At 39.7% G+C, this 16915-nt stretch overlaps 1 protein-coding gene across 2 annotated transcripts in view; it reads right to left on the bottom strand.

Annotated features, from left to right (window-relative positions):
• Positions 1–16579, bottom strand: part of dtna.L (dystrobrevin alpha L homeolog) — a 159866-nt gene extending 143287 nt beyond the window's left edge. Inside the window, exon 1 of one of the 2 annotated variants that reach the window (XM_041565236.1) lies at positions 16356–16579. The gene's annotated coding sequence lies outside the window, so the exon portion shown is untranslated. The remainder of the gene's footprint in view (positions 1–16355) is intronic. The other variant, XM_041565235.1, reaches the window with a different exon arrangement.
• Positions 16580–16915: the final 336 nt, after the last annotated feature.

Raw genomic sequence — 16915 nt, 5'->3', positions numbered from 1 at the left:
AAGCTCCGCGAGTGCATTAGTGCAGGCGATTCTTCATTCAAGCATATGGAAGGCAGTTCGGGGAGATTGGAAGAGCCGATTAGTCGCCAGGCGACTAAATCTCCCCGAATCTGCACGTCTGCCCCAACCCTTAGAGGCACATTTTTCAAAGGTCGGATTTCGAGTTCATGTGAGTTTTTTTTAAAAAACTCAGATGAATAGGATCGACGCGAAAACTCGAATCGAATTCAAATTTGAATTTAAAAAACTCGAATGTCAGGAAGGCTGCAAACAACTCTAAACTGATCCCAGGACGTCATTCATTGATTAAAACAGCAATTCGGCAGGTTTTTGGTGGCGAATAGTCAAATTCAAGTTCTTAAAGGGCCAGTGTATGATAAATCTTGAAAATGAAATTTGAATTTTTAAAAAACTGGAATCTAATTTTAACAATACCCTAGTCAAATTTGACAGTTTTGGCCATAAAAAAACTTGAAAATTCACAATTCAAATTTTCATTTCAATAAATCTGCCCCCTAGTATCTTATATAATGGAGAATTCTAATCAACTTTTCAATTGGTCTTCATTATTTAGTTTTTTACTTGTCTCCTGCTTCTGAATATTTCCAGCTTTCAAATGGGGGGGAGGGGTCACTGACCCCATTTAAAAAACAAATGCCCTGTAAGGCTACACATTTATTGTTATTACGATTTTGTATGATTCCTCTTTCTATGCAGGCTCTCTGCAATTCATATTCCAGTCTCATATTCAAATCAAAAATTAAATGAAAAAGTGAAAACCAAATGCAAATTGTCTCAGAATATCTCTCTCTATAGGTCATACTAAAAGTTTAAAAGTAAACAACCCCTTTAATAAATTATGCAATTCCGTGAGCATGCATGTCCTTTCTGTATCTGCTACTGTTATATCTGGGATACCTAGCCAGATATTCAGGGAGCAGGAGCGTCACAGAAAATTCTGACAACTGATGTGATCCTTATAGGTCCCTTTGGTGCACTCCTCTCTGCCCTACCCAAAAGCTGGCCCTGGTTACCTTCCACAAACACAAATAACAGAGCACAGGTAGTGCGCAGCTACAATGTGTAGGACACTATTCTGCACGATCGCTCACTGCTCTCTAACTCTTGCTGACAGCCTTTGTAATCCCATGGAAAGCAAAAACATAATACATTAGAAAATCAATAGCTCAATGAAGGTGAGGCAGTGTTTTAACACCTCTGGTATTGGAAAAGCTTATTCTTTAATTCAAGCAATTTGTTCCTAAATTCTTCTGTTGCAATACAGATGGTTTGCTCACCTCACTACTCAGCCCTACACTAAATCACTAATGGTACTCTATTTCAGATGGCTTTACTATTTAAAGGGGCACCACTAGTTATTGGTATGTTATCCCTAGGAGCAAATTTTCTGTGGATGACACTTTTTCCATGTTCTCAAAGTAAGGTTGCTCCGTGCATTTCCCTATGCAAATGTGCAGCATCCTGACATCTTAGCTGGGCCAAGAATTAGGCGGCTACACCTCTGAAAATTGTGTTTTTTTTGGCGGTGGGAAGGGAAATGGTTTCAGTATCTCTTTAATAGGTTGAATTACAGAACAACTAAAATATAAAGTACATTTTTTTTATCTTGTAAAGCAGAACATTATTAGCACTGCTTTAGAAATCTATGGTTTATAATGCTTTTACGTTAAAGCTCCCTGTGAGCCACCAACAGAATATTTTTGTCTGACCTACAGATTTTGAGAAACTTTAGATCAATATTAACACCTAAAGAAAAAATATAATTTGAGGACCTCCGTTACATGTTTATTTTGAGGCATATAAAGGAGCAGCACTAACCTTTCAATACAGTACATGTAAACAATGCTGCTGTGCATCAGAAAAATATACATTTTAAGGTTTACAAGGTTTCAGTGTATAATAAACAAACTGGCAAACATAATCCATGTTTCTGCCCAGTAGAAACTGTACAAGTCTCTACTGGGATTAACAGCTGGAAAGACAATATACCCCCTGTTTCAACATTGGTGCAAAGAATAGGGCATTTTACTTCCTGATCCCAAAGAGCAAAGTCAAGAAAACCAGCAGTCTACCAAGAAGCCTCTGTATAAAGAAAAACCCTCCCTCCCCCAACTACAGCCTTAGATACCGAGCAGCTCATTATACAGGGGCTTCTCATTTTGCTGCTTTGTTTGACTTTACTCTTTGGGTCCAGGAAGTAGTAAGTGGTTTTGGTTTCATTTTCAATGTTTTTCCTGTTTAGAGCAAGAAAAAAAAAGGATTTTCAGCACATGCCCTATTCATGGAACCAATATTGAAAAAGAAGGTATACATTCACTTTAGGAAAGGATATATATTCACAAGGATAGTGCTATTCTAGGACAAACATATTGATTAAATTTAATTAATAGGCTCTTCTATTTCTTACCAACAGTCCAGATTAACATATTAATGACCTCCCAGATCCATAAAAAAGCATGTAGCTTGGTGGCAGTGAACAGGCAGCAGGGCTACTATTTTATTCTGTACAATATAGTAAATGCACAGAGCTGGTGTGAATTGTACTAATACAGCGAGTAGCACTAGCAGGTTAAGTGCTGAAGTAAGCAGGAATATGTAACATCCAGTGGGGAAAAAAAGACATTTAGAGATGCAGTATTTGTCCATATATAGTAGAAGTGCCCAAAGGTAATGAGTACATGGCATATAAAAAAGGTTCAGGAACGTTAAGCAGGGGCTATCAATCTCAAGGTGCTCCATCTACAAGTACTGAAAGGCTTTGACAGCAATAGCCTGCGCTGGGATTTATAGATTACTATTTTTTTTGTTGCACTGTGGAAAGTGTAACAAAAAACAAGATATATACGTAGATATCCTTTCAGCTAATATCTATTTGCTCAATAACAAAAGGTTAAATGTTTAGAAAATTGTGTAAGAGGGCAGAAAGGACACAAAGAGCAGCTGCAATATAACTTTGTGTCTCTCTGGTCCTTTTGACTGTGGGATTCCAATTAACTGTGCACTGGAGATCAATGGTACTGAGGGAGGGAGCTGGGAGATCATTTAATTATGTGCTTGTTAGGACCACTTTTTTGGATGCAGCTCACTGATATCAGAGCAGATTTTCAAGCATGTTTTGAAGGAAGCATATGGATGACATTTCTCCTTCTTGAGAGGTTTCGGCAGGAGCAGAAATATTAGTGACTAATAAATGAGTGCCTTATAAATTAAGCACAAGTGCGACGTTGCTGCCTTATTGATCCTTTGCAGAATTTCTCCTCTATTGTCTCAAACTGTGCTATCCAGAAGGGTGAAGTCAACATTATAATGCAGAACTGGCTGCCAGGTGCATTACCATTTCTTTGTAGGAGAATCTCCATGGTATTAGAAGCAGAAAAGGATTGTCTCCCTGAAGTACCAAATAGCAGCGTTTCTTTCTCAAACAGTGAGGCATCCTTGCAATTCTAATGAGGTTGAATGGACCCATGTTCTGTGTACTTCTACACACATCCTAGTAAATGTCTACTTTCTACCACATTGAGATGGCTTGCATATCTCCAGACTTCCTCTATTTATGAGCAAGATTGACAATCTGAAGGCTAAAAAAGGATATCTAAAGGTGGTCAGGGATTTAGTGGAGAGTATCTAGGTATATGTGGACATGGTCATCATACATCTGTGACATGGTCTAAATTATCACAATTTTTCTATCTGGAATTATGGGCGATATGGGCAACAGTATATTAGAGTTGGTGGTCTCATTTGGGGGTAGATTTATCAAAGAGTGAAGTTAGAGAGCTCTCCACAGTCCACAGAGTGAAATACCGCCTCTCTCCATTCATTTCAATGTTTTTTTTTTAAGGCTTATTTATCAAAGGGTGTTAGTGAAATGTCACCATTTGATAAATACACCTTTAAAAATCCCATAGAAATTAATGGAGAGAGGCGGTATTTCACACTGCGGACTGTGGAGAGCTCTAACTTCACTCTTTGATAAATCTACCCCATAGTATTTCTTGGACAAAACGCAACATTACAATGCATATAACAGTAAATCAGCAGAAACCTGTCAATAAAATGGTAATTTTTAGTAGTGATGGGGCAGAGAACTGACATAAATGATTTACAATCTCTGTGTATCGATATGTAAACATGTTGGTGTTATATAAACTTTAAGGCTAATGGGAAAATATTTGCTACCGATCGAATCCCCTATGGCAACCAATCGGCAGGAAGCATTTACTGATCACCTGTTTAAAAGCAAATATCTTATTGGTTGCTATGGGTTACTGCTCCCGTGCAAACTTAGTGGCTTTTATTACATATGGGGGTAAGACTGGTGTGAATGATGTACAAAGTCCTAAAAGCATAGCAGACTAACTCAATTCCAAACAGACGCATACGTGGGGTTGACTGGGCCCAGATGCAGGATGTGCACCCGGCCCCCTTCCCTCCAGAAGCGAACCAAGTCTCCTCCGGACACGCATGTGCGCAAACATCTCTTGAGTTTTGCATCTCTGGTGGGTCCCAAGGGGTAGTATCTCCAGTAGTTATGGCACTGATGATATATAAATAATACTGGCTAGGGCCTGAGTGTTGCTTATGGAAAGCAATGATAGCACCCATTTGAGCAAAGCTTAACATTAGCACCCCGTTAAACCAAATGTCATTGGACTGATTAAAGCAGTCAGGAAAGTGACTGAATAGACTGAAATGCTGCAAATGTGGATTCCCCAGTTGGATGTACAATAAATATGCCTCTAGGACTTTGAGCAAAATAGCTTTTATTTGCAAGGCAGAATGGGATGTGTATGTGTAACAGATCTGATTGGGCAAAAGGCCAAACTGTAGGGAGGCACGCTCCTCTTTTAAGGCAGCTTGTGTTAGCTACTGGCAATCTTTGACATCTTGGTGAAAAAAGTATTTTTACTATTTATGTGCCCATTGTTATTTTCTTCATTTCTGCTACGTGGCTTGTGAGATTCAGAGATTCTTGAGCACTTTGCATGATTTATAACCACCAACAGAGTCTGCGAAGAGAGGGGAAAAAATGGGCTTATGCTTCAGCACAAGCTTATGTGGTTGTCTAGCTGCAACACGGAAATATTTTCCCTATCCTCATGAAAATTGTTGACAATGAATCATGTATCCATATTAACACAAATAAAATGTATCTCTTCATTATTGCAGATGATCCATCCAGCTGAAAAAGTCCTTGTGCTGATGCATCATTACCAAAGTCAGAACTGGGGGGCATCCAGTATATGGTCATCCAGTATATATATGACCAACTTTAGGTTTCTTTTCTTAGTGGCCATTCACCATTTAAATAGAATGAATATCATTTAGATGAGAGCAAGCTATACAATATCTGTGTCTTCATTTGCCAAATAAGAATACAAATGGAAAAATTCAGAAACTGGTTCTGTTTGAAGCTAAAGATGATTATATGAGTTCTGAAAAGCCATGCAAACCTGAATCCTAGAATTTGCTTGGCTCCACCAGTACCACACAGTTGCCAAAAGACGAGGAAAGAAATATAACAGCAATGCCAATGCATTTTATACAGCAAAGCAAATATACATACCTATCCATAGATTTGCCCTTTAATTATTTCTTTTTACAAATCACTATGTAACTAGCCAGCATACTGAGTTAATTTATTCTGCCTGCTAATACTATAACACTGATGCCTTTTTAACCTATATTGTATGTGTTATTATTGCAATTTCTAACATTTTCATAATGGATATCTATATCATAATAACTACTGTATCATTACTGCCAACTCTGGCTCCAGGGGGTGAAAGCAAATATATATTCTTGCTACTTCAGAAACCAGAGGAACAGAACAGTTACAGGCTCTGTAGAATTAATGTACTTAGCTGGGTATTTTGGAAATAAAGAAATTGTGAGTGCTAAGCAAAGTGCCTTGCCGAGCAGCATGGAGAGCATGGCCCACCAGCTGGTGTACTATCCAAAAATAGATTAACTTGTGTGGAAGAATAAATTGAAGATAATAAAAAGTTTGTTTTATTACTGGGATAAAGGCCAATACAATGCTGAGTAACAAAGTAAATGCTGTATTAGTGAAGGGAGCCACAGGTCTCTGTGTTTTGAAATGGCACTTTGCCCACTGCCTGGTATATTGCAAGTGAGCCCTTATATGTTTTGTTAAAATATCATTATTATATTAGTTCTCAGTAAGCAGTTGCATGGGGTAACCTGAAATAGCCCTAAACGTCTGTAAATTTAATTTTTAAAGTTCAATGTCTTTAATGGCATATGTATCCTAAATCAATATCATGTCAATATCATGTTGCTATTCTCTGCACTCACCACTATTCTCCACTATTTGCTATTCTCAGGATCTCACCACTGACACAATGTAGTAGTGGGTGCCAGATCTTCTCCAGCCACAACATAAATTTCTGCAATATAAGCAGGTCTGTCAAGCAGCTGGCTTTTTGCTAAATTATTTGAATAGTCAGAACCAGCAATGCAAAAAAAAACAACAAAAATGAAATTATAAATAATGGCCTTAATGGCTATAAATATTCTCTTTGATTTTTTGAAATATGTGAACAATTCTAAAAGTCTACAGACCATTGGTAGTCTAAATGGCTCCTTATGGCCCTATATACCATTTCTATCCTTAACTGATAATAACAAAGAGCTCTAAAAGAGTCCAATTTCTGCACTCTCCCTTCATGCATTAGCAGTGACTTAAGCATGACTAAGTAATGGCATGACCTATTTCCATAGGGGCTAAGCCACTCCATGGAGAATACCTCTACACTTCTCAGAAAATTGCCAATTAGAAATCACACAAGCATGCTGCAGCTTCTAGCTTTGAAGTGAGCCAATGTGGCATTTTGCATAAGGCAGCAACGAAGTGAGAGAATAAAATGATATAATTGCTATTTATTGAGAAGAGATGTGAACAACATTCTGACATTATATATATAGCTTAAGCAATGCTAATTCACTAAAATACAGAGTTTCGTCATGGGCGCCAAACGCTGGCGACTTTTCACTAGTGTTACTTCATTAATGCGCTAGTGTTCATTTCTGCTTAGTGCAAATTCGATAGGGTCTTGCGCTCAGGTTAATTTGCATATGGCAGGACATTTAAAGTTGAATGGACATCTTTATTTATATGTTGCAGCAAATACAGTACACTACATTTCCACTGTTAATTACACATGTTCAGGGAACCTTAATAAAGACATTAGAGTTAATATAATGCCCTACACATGAGCCCACTGTATAGTTAATGTTCCATTTGTTAGAAAATGTATGGGGGAAACCGGTTACCCAAAAAACATTTTTAAGGACGTTTGCAGGCTATCGCTCTGAAAAACGGAAAAGACGCCAGCATTTTTTGAACTTTGGTGCTTTTTTTTCTTCTGACGTAAGTAACAGAAGATTGAGGAAGATCTATGCATTGCAGTGCACTTCACCTGCTCTGAGCTGGCGAAGGCAAGTCTGGTAAAAGAGGTTACGCTCAGGAAAATCTGCATTTTAGTGAATTTGTAACGTCCATTCGCCAGAGCGAATTGTCGCCTGGCGATAGAGTCTGAATGAGTGCTAGCGCCTATCTCTTTCGCTAGCGAATTGGCGTCTGGGCCCATTAGTAAATCGGCGATGTCCCTGTGAGAGGTAACGCTGGCAAATTGTTGCCAGCGTTTGCCACTACACCATTTAGTAAATCTGCCCCTCTTTTGGCATTGAAAGTATGTGTCCTTTTATTTCATATAATACAGCATTCTATCCAACGTTTCGGTCCCACATGGGGGAAAAAGGTCATAATTTCCATCATCATCTAAGCCCGGGAATATGACATGTGTAGCCCTCTCACTGTCACAGCAGAAGCTGGTGGACCACTGGTTGGCATCCCTAGTCTAACCACTGCCCTTTGAAACATTTTTTTGTTGTTGCTGCATTTGTGTGAAGTCTAACGTGCAGCCCTTGAGCTGATGTTATATTACATTTTCCATATTCCACCAGCAACTGTCAGAAAAGCCATTTACCAACGAAGCATTATGAAATAGACGTATCAAAGTTGCACCTGTGTTAGTAGGGCAGCAGAATTCAGTAAATGTCAGTGAAGCATAGAGGTTTACTGACTCACCGTAGGACTTTTGTATAGCAAAAACCAGCAAGCACTAGAGCTCTGGATTTATTACAGAACTGGACAAATAATAAGTGATTTCCAAGTGGTCTCACAAAACTATTCAGATAAGATGCTTCCAGTCCCAGCTATAGTAGTGCATCAGTTCTATACAACCCTAGGCTCATCAAATGGGACCTGTTATCCAGAATGCTCAGAACTTGGAGTCTTTCCATAATTTGGATCTAGATGCTAAGTCTACTAAAATTATCTAAACATTAATTCAACCCAATCGGATTGTTTTGCCTCAAATAAGGATTAATTATATCTTAGTTGGGAGCAAGTATAATGTACTGTAATAGTAATAGTAATGAGCCTAAGGTGGGTCTTAAAAAGACAGGAGCAGTGCAGGTTTAACATCATCAGGGAAGGCTACCTGGGGTGGGGGGTAGGGTTTTTTCCCCCACAGGTTGATTTCTGCTTTAAGTCACTCTTTACTGCTGTACTGCAAGTTGGAGTGCCATCACCTCCTCCCTTTCCCGCCCAGCAGCCTAAGAACAGAACAATGGTAGGGTAACCAAGATAACAGCTACCTTGTAGATCTAACAACAGCATTTAATAGTAAAATCCAGGTCTAAACGCCACACATTTAGCTGCATTGAGTAGGAGAAACAATAGCCTGCCAGAAAGCAGTTCCATTCTAAAGTGCTGGCTCTTTCTGAAAGCACATGACCAGGCAAAATGACCTGAGATGTCTGCCTACACACCAACATTACAACTAAAAAAGTGCACTTGCAGGAATGAAATTTTGAATTATTTACAGTGTGAACAGTAAAATTTAGAAATAAAAACGACATCATAAAAATCATGACAGAATCCCTTTAATAAAAGGAATGGAGAAAACTCAAATCAGAGAGTTTGGGGTCAACAACCCCCTGAAAAAAAAATCTTCAAATGGTTCAAAGACCTCTGCCATTGACTTCTGCATGACCTCGACAGGTTTTAGATGGTGTATTTTTGGATTCAATTTGTTTCCATGGTCAGGGTCAACAAATGACAAGTTATTGTGTAATTTGTCTATTTAAATGGGCAGTCAAATAGCACTGATCTAAACAATCGGATCTGGATGGAAGAGAGAAGGACAGGTTACAGAACAGTAATCATTTTTCGCAGATTTTGTGGGGGGTTTTGGCAGGTAGCAGCTCACAGTACAATCGTAATAATTTTCAACTTATTCCTCAAATGGACAACTTAAAAGTCAGGGTAATTATTACCCTTTTGTATCTTTGTATCTTGTATATCCAGCACCCATAAAGGTGGCTCAGCTTCTATTTTCAGCTTTAAGTAGGACAACACTGATCTGCCAATACCAGGCGTTAGCAGAAACAACCCCTATGTTTGCTCATAGTCTGTACAAATAGATGCCATACAGTTAAGTCAGAATGAATATTCCCCTACTTTTACTTTAACCTGAAAAATGTACAGAGCTTTTATAGTGGCCCCTGCATTTCTGAAGAGTGAAAATCCTGGTAGCTTCTAATGCAGTTCGCAGTTGCTTACACAGAGAGATTAAAATAAAGAAAGATCTAATAGCTGTTTACACATGTATTTAATGGATTATAAATAATTAAATGACTGGTTATGTCCCTTGCTTGTTCTAAGGCTCACTTTAGCTGGGGTTAGTGTGCCACTTGATTCTATGGTAAACATTTTACATAAGGTGGGGAAATGTCAGGCAGCCTGAGCCAGATTTTCTGCTTTGCCCAATCAATACACCAGAGTCTGATCAAACTGATCATTATGGCATGCTACATGGAACATATAGACGGATACATTTCTAATCAGAAATTAGAGACAACGGTTTGCTTTTGCCAGCCCATCTTGATATAAATAACCCCCTTAGGTGCAGATTGGTCAACATGTGAGATTAGCATTTACCACAGAATCATTCATCCACTTTCTATGTGATCCTATGCGATTTTTAAAAGTGTATTTATCAGTGGGTTAAAGTTAGAGTTCCCCATTTTGATCAATATACTTTGAAAAATCCCATAAGAATGACTAGAAAGTGCCCATTAGAGTTCTGATGAAAATGAAAGGAGATTTCCCTCTTTATTTGCCTTGGTGTGCAGAGCTTTCTGCAGCCTAAAAGAACTATCAGTAATATTCTCTGCCAAGCTAAGAAGACAATGTCCCTGCTGGTTGCTGTGCCAGCTTTAGTACATTACAATGGAAAGAGATTGCAGTTCTTAACCCTTTCCTGAAGAGAACTGAACCTACCTTTAATCTACAGCTGCTTGTACCTTCCCTCCCAACATAAACCAGAAGGCAATTTTGTTTTGGTCTGTGGTTTCCAACAATGCATTTCACATCACTAATGTATCAAAGAGATTTCTAGCTCTAGAACTTTAGCCGACTAATTGGCATCCTGTCATCACTAACACGCACAAGCTAAATTATTTATCTGGCATTTCCATGTTTGCTTCATTTGCATGCCTATATACCAGAGCTGGACAGACATATATATACATTTCATGGGATATTCTGCCTTTTCCCCTGTAAAAAACATCTTCTGCAGAGAACAAGAGGGTTCCATGTGCATTTGGTGCTAATGAACACACATACTTTAAATGTCAAAGATCACCCCTTACTGTTCACACCTATACAGGATTCAGTGATGGCTATACAAAAGCAACAGAATTCCTATTTATGTTCACAAAGGTTACTAAATTTGAATGGGGGGAAAAAGGACAAAAGCAAAAGGCAAAATAGCAAAACACAATTTATATTAAAATATAACATGCTGGGCCTGTGAGCTGGCATTTTTATATAATAAGCTAACTTAAAAATGTGTGCTACACAGATCTTTGGCCCATTTTGATGGTGGTATCCACATTTAAATAATTTATCGAGCAATGGCAGTGTTTCTTCCAGTGTTTCCACTCATTTTCATAATTCCCCACCGCTGACTATCACGATGATCATCTTCTAGTGCACACGGGTCATTGTTAAAGTGAATACCAATACAATTAGGGGAGGGTAATCCCCAGCATTTTTCAACACACCTGTCCTCTGAGCTTAAAAACATACAGATGGGAAAATGATGGGAATAACCCCATTAATTAAAAGCATACAGCAGTCTAGCACCAACTGAATTAAAAGTAATCATGTAACAATGTTGTTTGTTTAAATGGTCCATACAACAGACAACACTTTTTTTCAGAAGAAAAGAATTCAGAGCAGCTTTTGGTTTTGGTGGATCAGCTCAAGTTCCAATTTTACCTCTTTTAGACGGAAGCCAACAGAATGTATTCGACATCCAACAAAATATGACTAATTAGGGCACTTGTGTTAACTAAGACTTTCAATTTACAGTGTAACCTCTTCACATTAAAACATGAAGGGGAAGCTCACAAAAACAGTTTTACATGGAGTAAATATTTGGTTATTATTTGGTAGAGATCTTGGCCAGTTTAGCCAAGTATTGCATTGTTTTGTCTCTGCAGAATATAAACAATTATAGCTGTAATTCAATATATAACATGTACATTGTATATATGCACAACTACTTCACTGAAGGAGACTGAACAGGACTATAGGGAAATACAGGCTGCATTCCATGTACTGGAAATAGCTAGCATTTTGTCAGAATACATATGAGTGTTTGTATTTCCTTGCCCCAAACAAAAACAGAGGCTTCACACCTTAGTAGTTCTGTATAGTGAAAGAGTTTTTGGATATTGAAAAAGCATCCATATTAATTAAAGCTGTGTTAGGCTGCAATAGGGTGAGTCTAAGGGCAATGGAACAAGTAGCAATTTCAGGAGTTTGTAGAAACTCCATAATAGCTGCAAAGGTGGGTGGCAAAATGCTTGGAATTGGTCCTCGTTGATTTGAATGTTATTTGCAAGGGATCAAGTATATCAAGTATAATACCTTATAGGGTATTATTAAAGGGATTCTGTCACAGGAAAATAGTGCTCCTCCAGCAGAAGCCTGCATTGAAATCTGTTTTTCAAAAGAGCAAACAAATTTTTTTAGACATGTTGTCAGTTTTCCATGTGCCCTCGGCCATGTGACTTGTGGTCTAATAAAGTTCAGTCACTTTTTACTTCTGCACTGCAAATTGGAGTGATATCACCTACCTCCATTCCCCCCTCCCCCAAAAAGCCCATCATCAGAACAATGGGAAGGTAAACAGATAACAGCTCCTGTGGTAAGTATTAGAACAGCACTCAATAGTAAAAGTCGCACTCCTTTAGTTACACTGAGTAGAAGAAACAACAGATTATCTGAAAGCAGTTCCATTGTGAAGTGCTGGCTCTTTCTGAAAGCACATGCCCCAGCAAAATGACCTGAAATGGCTGCCTGCACACCAATATTACAGCTAAAAGCTAAAAAAAAAATATTTATTGGTTCAAGAATAACCTTTTAAATGATTGAATTAATTACTTGCAATGTACACCGTGTAATTTAGTAATAACAACTATACCATAAAAATGACAATATCCCTTTAAATGTAAAAACCATGGGGCAAATTTACTTACCTTCGAAGTTGCACCAGTGTTGGCTTCGCTGCACTTCGCCAGGCGATGTTTCGCCAGGGTGCCACTAATTCACTAAAATACGAAGTTGCGCTCAGGGAGGCGAAAAGGTAGAGAAGTTGCGCTACCATTTATTCGTAAAGCAAAGCACAATGGACGTATATGTAGCAGCAAATACATTACACTACAAAAGCCTGGGAAAGCTTCATAAAATAAAAAAGAGTTGTTATTTTGCCCTATACATGTGCCCACTGTATAGTTTAGGTGCCATATGTTAGGAAATGTAGGGGGGAAGGAGGGTACCCCCAAAAGAATTTACGATCTTTTTCAGCCTATCACCTTTAAAAAAGTAAAAGATGCCAGCGTTTTTTGAGAGGTCCACATCACTAGCGAATTTATGCCAGCACCCATTAGTAAATCGTCAAAAAGATGTCACACTGGTGAATTTTCGCTGGCGTTAGCCACTTCGCCCTTTAGTAAATTTGCCCCCATATGTTCAAAAGGACCCCCAGAGTGAATCTGCCTATGTACACTTTTTCCCACCACCTCCCATACCACGCCCTGATAGTGTCCATTTTTAAAGATTTGCTTGACTAGGGACACAGCATTGAAACATGTTTATCCCACAGTCCCCTTTTATGGATTGCGCCGCACAGCAACACAAGGGTTACATAATTTAATTCTGCTCTGTGGGTTATACCCAGGGGAGCAGATACCAATGCTGAAAAAAAAAATTGGCCTTGATCCAATTGATGATCAACTTCGCAAACACAAACTTCACATTTGTTCCACTACCTTATGACCATATGATTTATTTCAATATCAATATCAATCGAGCAGCAGTGTTTTCCCCACTTTAACTCTGGCAATGTAATACTATAAACATGAACAAAACAAAGTTTATGACAAAAAAAAAACACCAACTTCCAGTTTTCTAAGGTGTTCTACTTCTTACAAGTGGTGCTCAGAAAGACTTTTTCAAGGACAATAAAACCCAAATTCACCATGGAATGTTGTCAGTTTGTTCATCCCCACCACCAGGCTGACACACTTCAGCTTGCACCCCCTCTTTGTAAACAAATGTGCCAAATGAGGGGTACAATCAGTAGAATTTTCAGCTGCCATTTATGATTTCTTCCTAGGGATGCCCTGTGCCAATAGAAGATGTGTGAATGAAACAGCTGAAGAAGTTCTGTACTGTGGGTGCTTTAAATTGTAGACTGGGAACCATTACTTTCATGTGCCCACTAGTGATGGTCCTGGGGGGTCCCTGGGAAGGGTGGCTACAAGCTCAGCAGACCATAACCTTGGCTACCGTATTTATTTATTTTTTAAGAAAAGGGTAATTATTTTTTAAGTAAGGGTCCCAGGTTAGTGATAAGAATCACTTGGGGGTGCCTAACAAATTGGAACCCCCGGTAATTTTTAGTTTGTCCTTTAATACTAGAGCAAACAAAAATATATAACAGGTATGAGACCTGTTATTCAGAATGCTCGGGACCTGGGTTAATGGATAATTTGGATCTTTATACCATCAATGTACTAGAAAATCATGTAAACATTAAATAAACTCAATAGGTTGGCTTTGCTTCCAGTAAGGATTAATGAATTAATTGGATCAGGCACAAGGTACTGTTTTATTATTACAGCGAAAAAGGAAATCAGTTTTAAAAATGTGAATTACTTGGATAAAATTGAGTCTATGGGAGACGTCCATTCCGTAATTAATTGGATCAGGTACAAAGTACTGTTTTATTATTACAGGGAATCAGTTTTAAACATGTGGATTATTTGGATAAAATTGAGTCTATGGGAGACGGGCATTCTGTAATTCGGAGCTTTCTTGAAAACAGAGGTCCAGATAACGGATCCCATACCTGTATTTATGAAAATGAAGTGAGGCTTTTGTCATTCTGACCCAAAAAAGCATAGCTAGCAAAATATGTGCCTGTTCCTCATTATATATATATATATATATATAGATATATAGATATAGATAGATAGATAGATAGATAGATAGATAGATAGATAGATAGATAGATAGATAGATAGATAGATAGATAGATATGTTACAGCCCTTGATAAATGGAACTGGGTGATTTAGGTAATATGGATGAAATAACCTACTTTCTGCATGCATAATATATTTAAATAAACAGGCGGCAGTTTATCTCCGTGATGTTGTTGAGATGGGATGTCCAGCCTGCAACGCTAGCAGCTGCTGAACCGAATCTCTCACCAACCTGAGACGGTTTCCTTTGGGATATCAAAATATTGTGGGAGCTGTAGTTCAACAGTGGAAGGAAATGCAGGTGGAATGTGTATTATATAAACAAAAAGTATTGTTATCAATGGCTGAAACCCAGAATGAGTGCCAGTAAATATGTCTGGGGCCCTTGATCTTAGATGCACAAATAGATGTACAGAAACACCATCTTCCTAGGATTTCTCCTGCTAATCATCTGGCAGTCGGAATAACTGACAAGCTCCGAGGTTCCCTTCTCTGCTGCACAATGTAACCGTCACGGTGAGTGAGAAGCAAGTCTGGCACAATACACACATCCATCACACGTAACATACATATTAGTGACTCATAACTGGCAGCATTAGAACTGGCTCCGGTTCCGTTCACTCTGAGTGCAGGGGGGGGCAGGCAAAGGGTGGGCTGTGAGCGGAATAATGCCTATATACGGTCTGGATAATAAAGTATGTCACGCACGAGTTTAACACTAGGTTTCTATTGCACACACTGACAGAACCAGCACTAAAGCATTAGTCAAGGCAGATCTGATCTCCCCCCTCCCCTGTCCTCACATAGTCGTCTCTGTGCAGTGACCTCATTGCGACCTAATGGCACCCATATCAGCACTACAGGAGCGCTCTTACCAGCACCACCATTCACACATTGCTTAACAGAACAGCTGATATTGTCATTCCACTGAGCAAAATTGCTGGTAATCAGAACAGGGATCTATAAGAACAGGGGCCCTCCTGCTCTTTTTTTTTTTTTTTTTTTCCAGTGCCACCTTATTATTCTTAGGCTGCCACATTGTATCAGGGAGGCTGCTGAATGTTTACAGGTTAACAGGGCAGGTATGCCCCCCCCAGCTGATGAACTACAAAATGGCCATGGCTTGCAGCTGTCTGTGGCTGATGGGATTTGTAGTACAGCAATACCCTGATGGCTGCCAATTGATTTCTGTCCATCACTCACTGGTTCAGTTATCACATCATCTGATCAATGGAGAAAAGGACGAGGCAGATGTAATGAATGGAGGCAGAAGCCATACACACAGCTGCTGGTTATTATTATGATTATTATTTGCATTTTAGCGCACAGATCCTTTTTTTGGAGCAATTGCCTGAGGGTTACCTGTCACATACAGAGCTGCCATACTATGTGCCCCTCCTGCTCATTCCCAGCCACAATTCTCATGCACCCCCAGTCCTGCAATGCCACAGCTCTACCAGCCCCAGCCTCCCAGGCGGCCCCGAGCGGACAGGACCGACCGAGCATCCTCTGGCGCACACAGCAGCACACAAGGGTACCACCAATAATGCACTCCAGCCTCTCTAGCCCCATTCCAGCCTCTATAGCCCTATCTCAGCCTCTATAGCCCTATCTCAGCCTCTCTAGCCCACTCAGCAGTCTCAGCAGCAGCAGCAGCACCTGTGCGCTAGTCATGTACAAATCCTACCGTAGGCTGAGCTTGCGATGCGCTCTTACCGCTCTGGGGATGGCACAGAGAATAGTCCCGGCACATGCTGCGCAGAGCTGTTCCGGTGGCTCAAACAGGGCAGGGAGGCTTCAGTGTTCCTAGTCCAATATGAGCGGGGTCAGGGCCAGGCAGCGCCGCCGCCACCGCTCTCTGTTTACTTTACTTCTTGTATCGCCCTCCCCGCTGCGGTCTCTGCGTCTCCCAGCCCAGCTGCCAGAGTACGTCATGCTAGCGCTAGCCGCACCTCGCTATTCACCAAAGCTGCTTACGCACAATGCGCTGCCGCCTGCAGGCCAATCACAGAAGCGTCCAGCGATGTAACGAGCAGGCACAGAGGAATGCAAGACAAGGGATATCAGTGGGCAAGGATGTCTTGCAGCATACCTCCCAACGTTTTGGAAGTAAAAAAAGACAACACCTTTCTGTGGTCACACCCCCTAATTACCATATTCATTTTACAAAATTTGGCCGGTTATAAAAGTTTGAAAACAGAGCCGGGCCAAGGTAGTTTGGCACCCTAGGCCAGGACTTCAATCAGC

Source organism: Xenopus laevis, chromosome 6L, assembly GCF_017654675.1.
Source record: "Xenopus laevis strain J_2021 chromosome 6L, Xenopus_laevis_v10.1, whole genome shotgun sequence".
Lineage (NCBI taxonomy): Eukaryota > Metazoa > Chordata > Amphibia > Anura > Pipidae > Xenopus > Xenopus laevis.
Note: the sequence above shows the minus strand (reverse complement) of the source record. Positions and strands in the feature narration are given on the sequence as shown.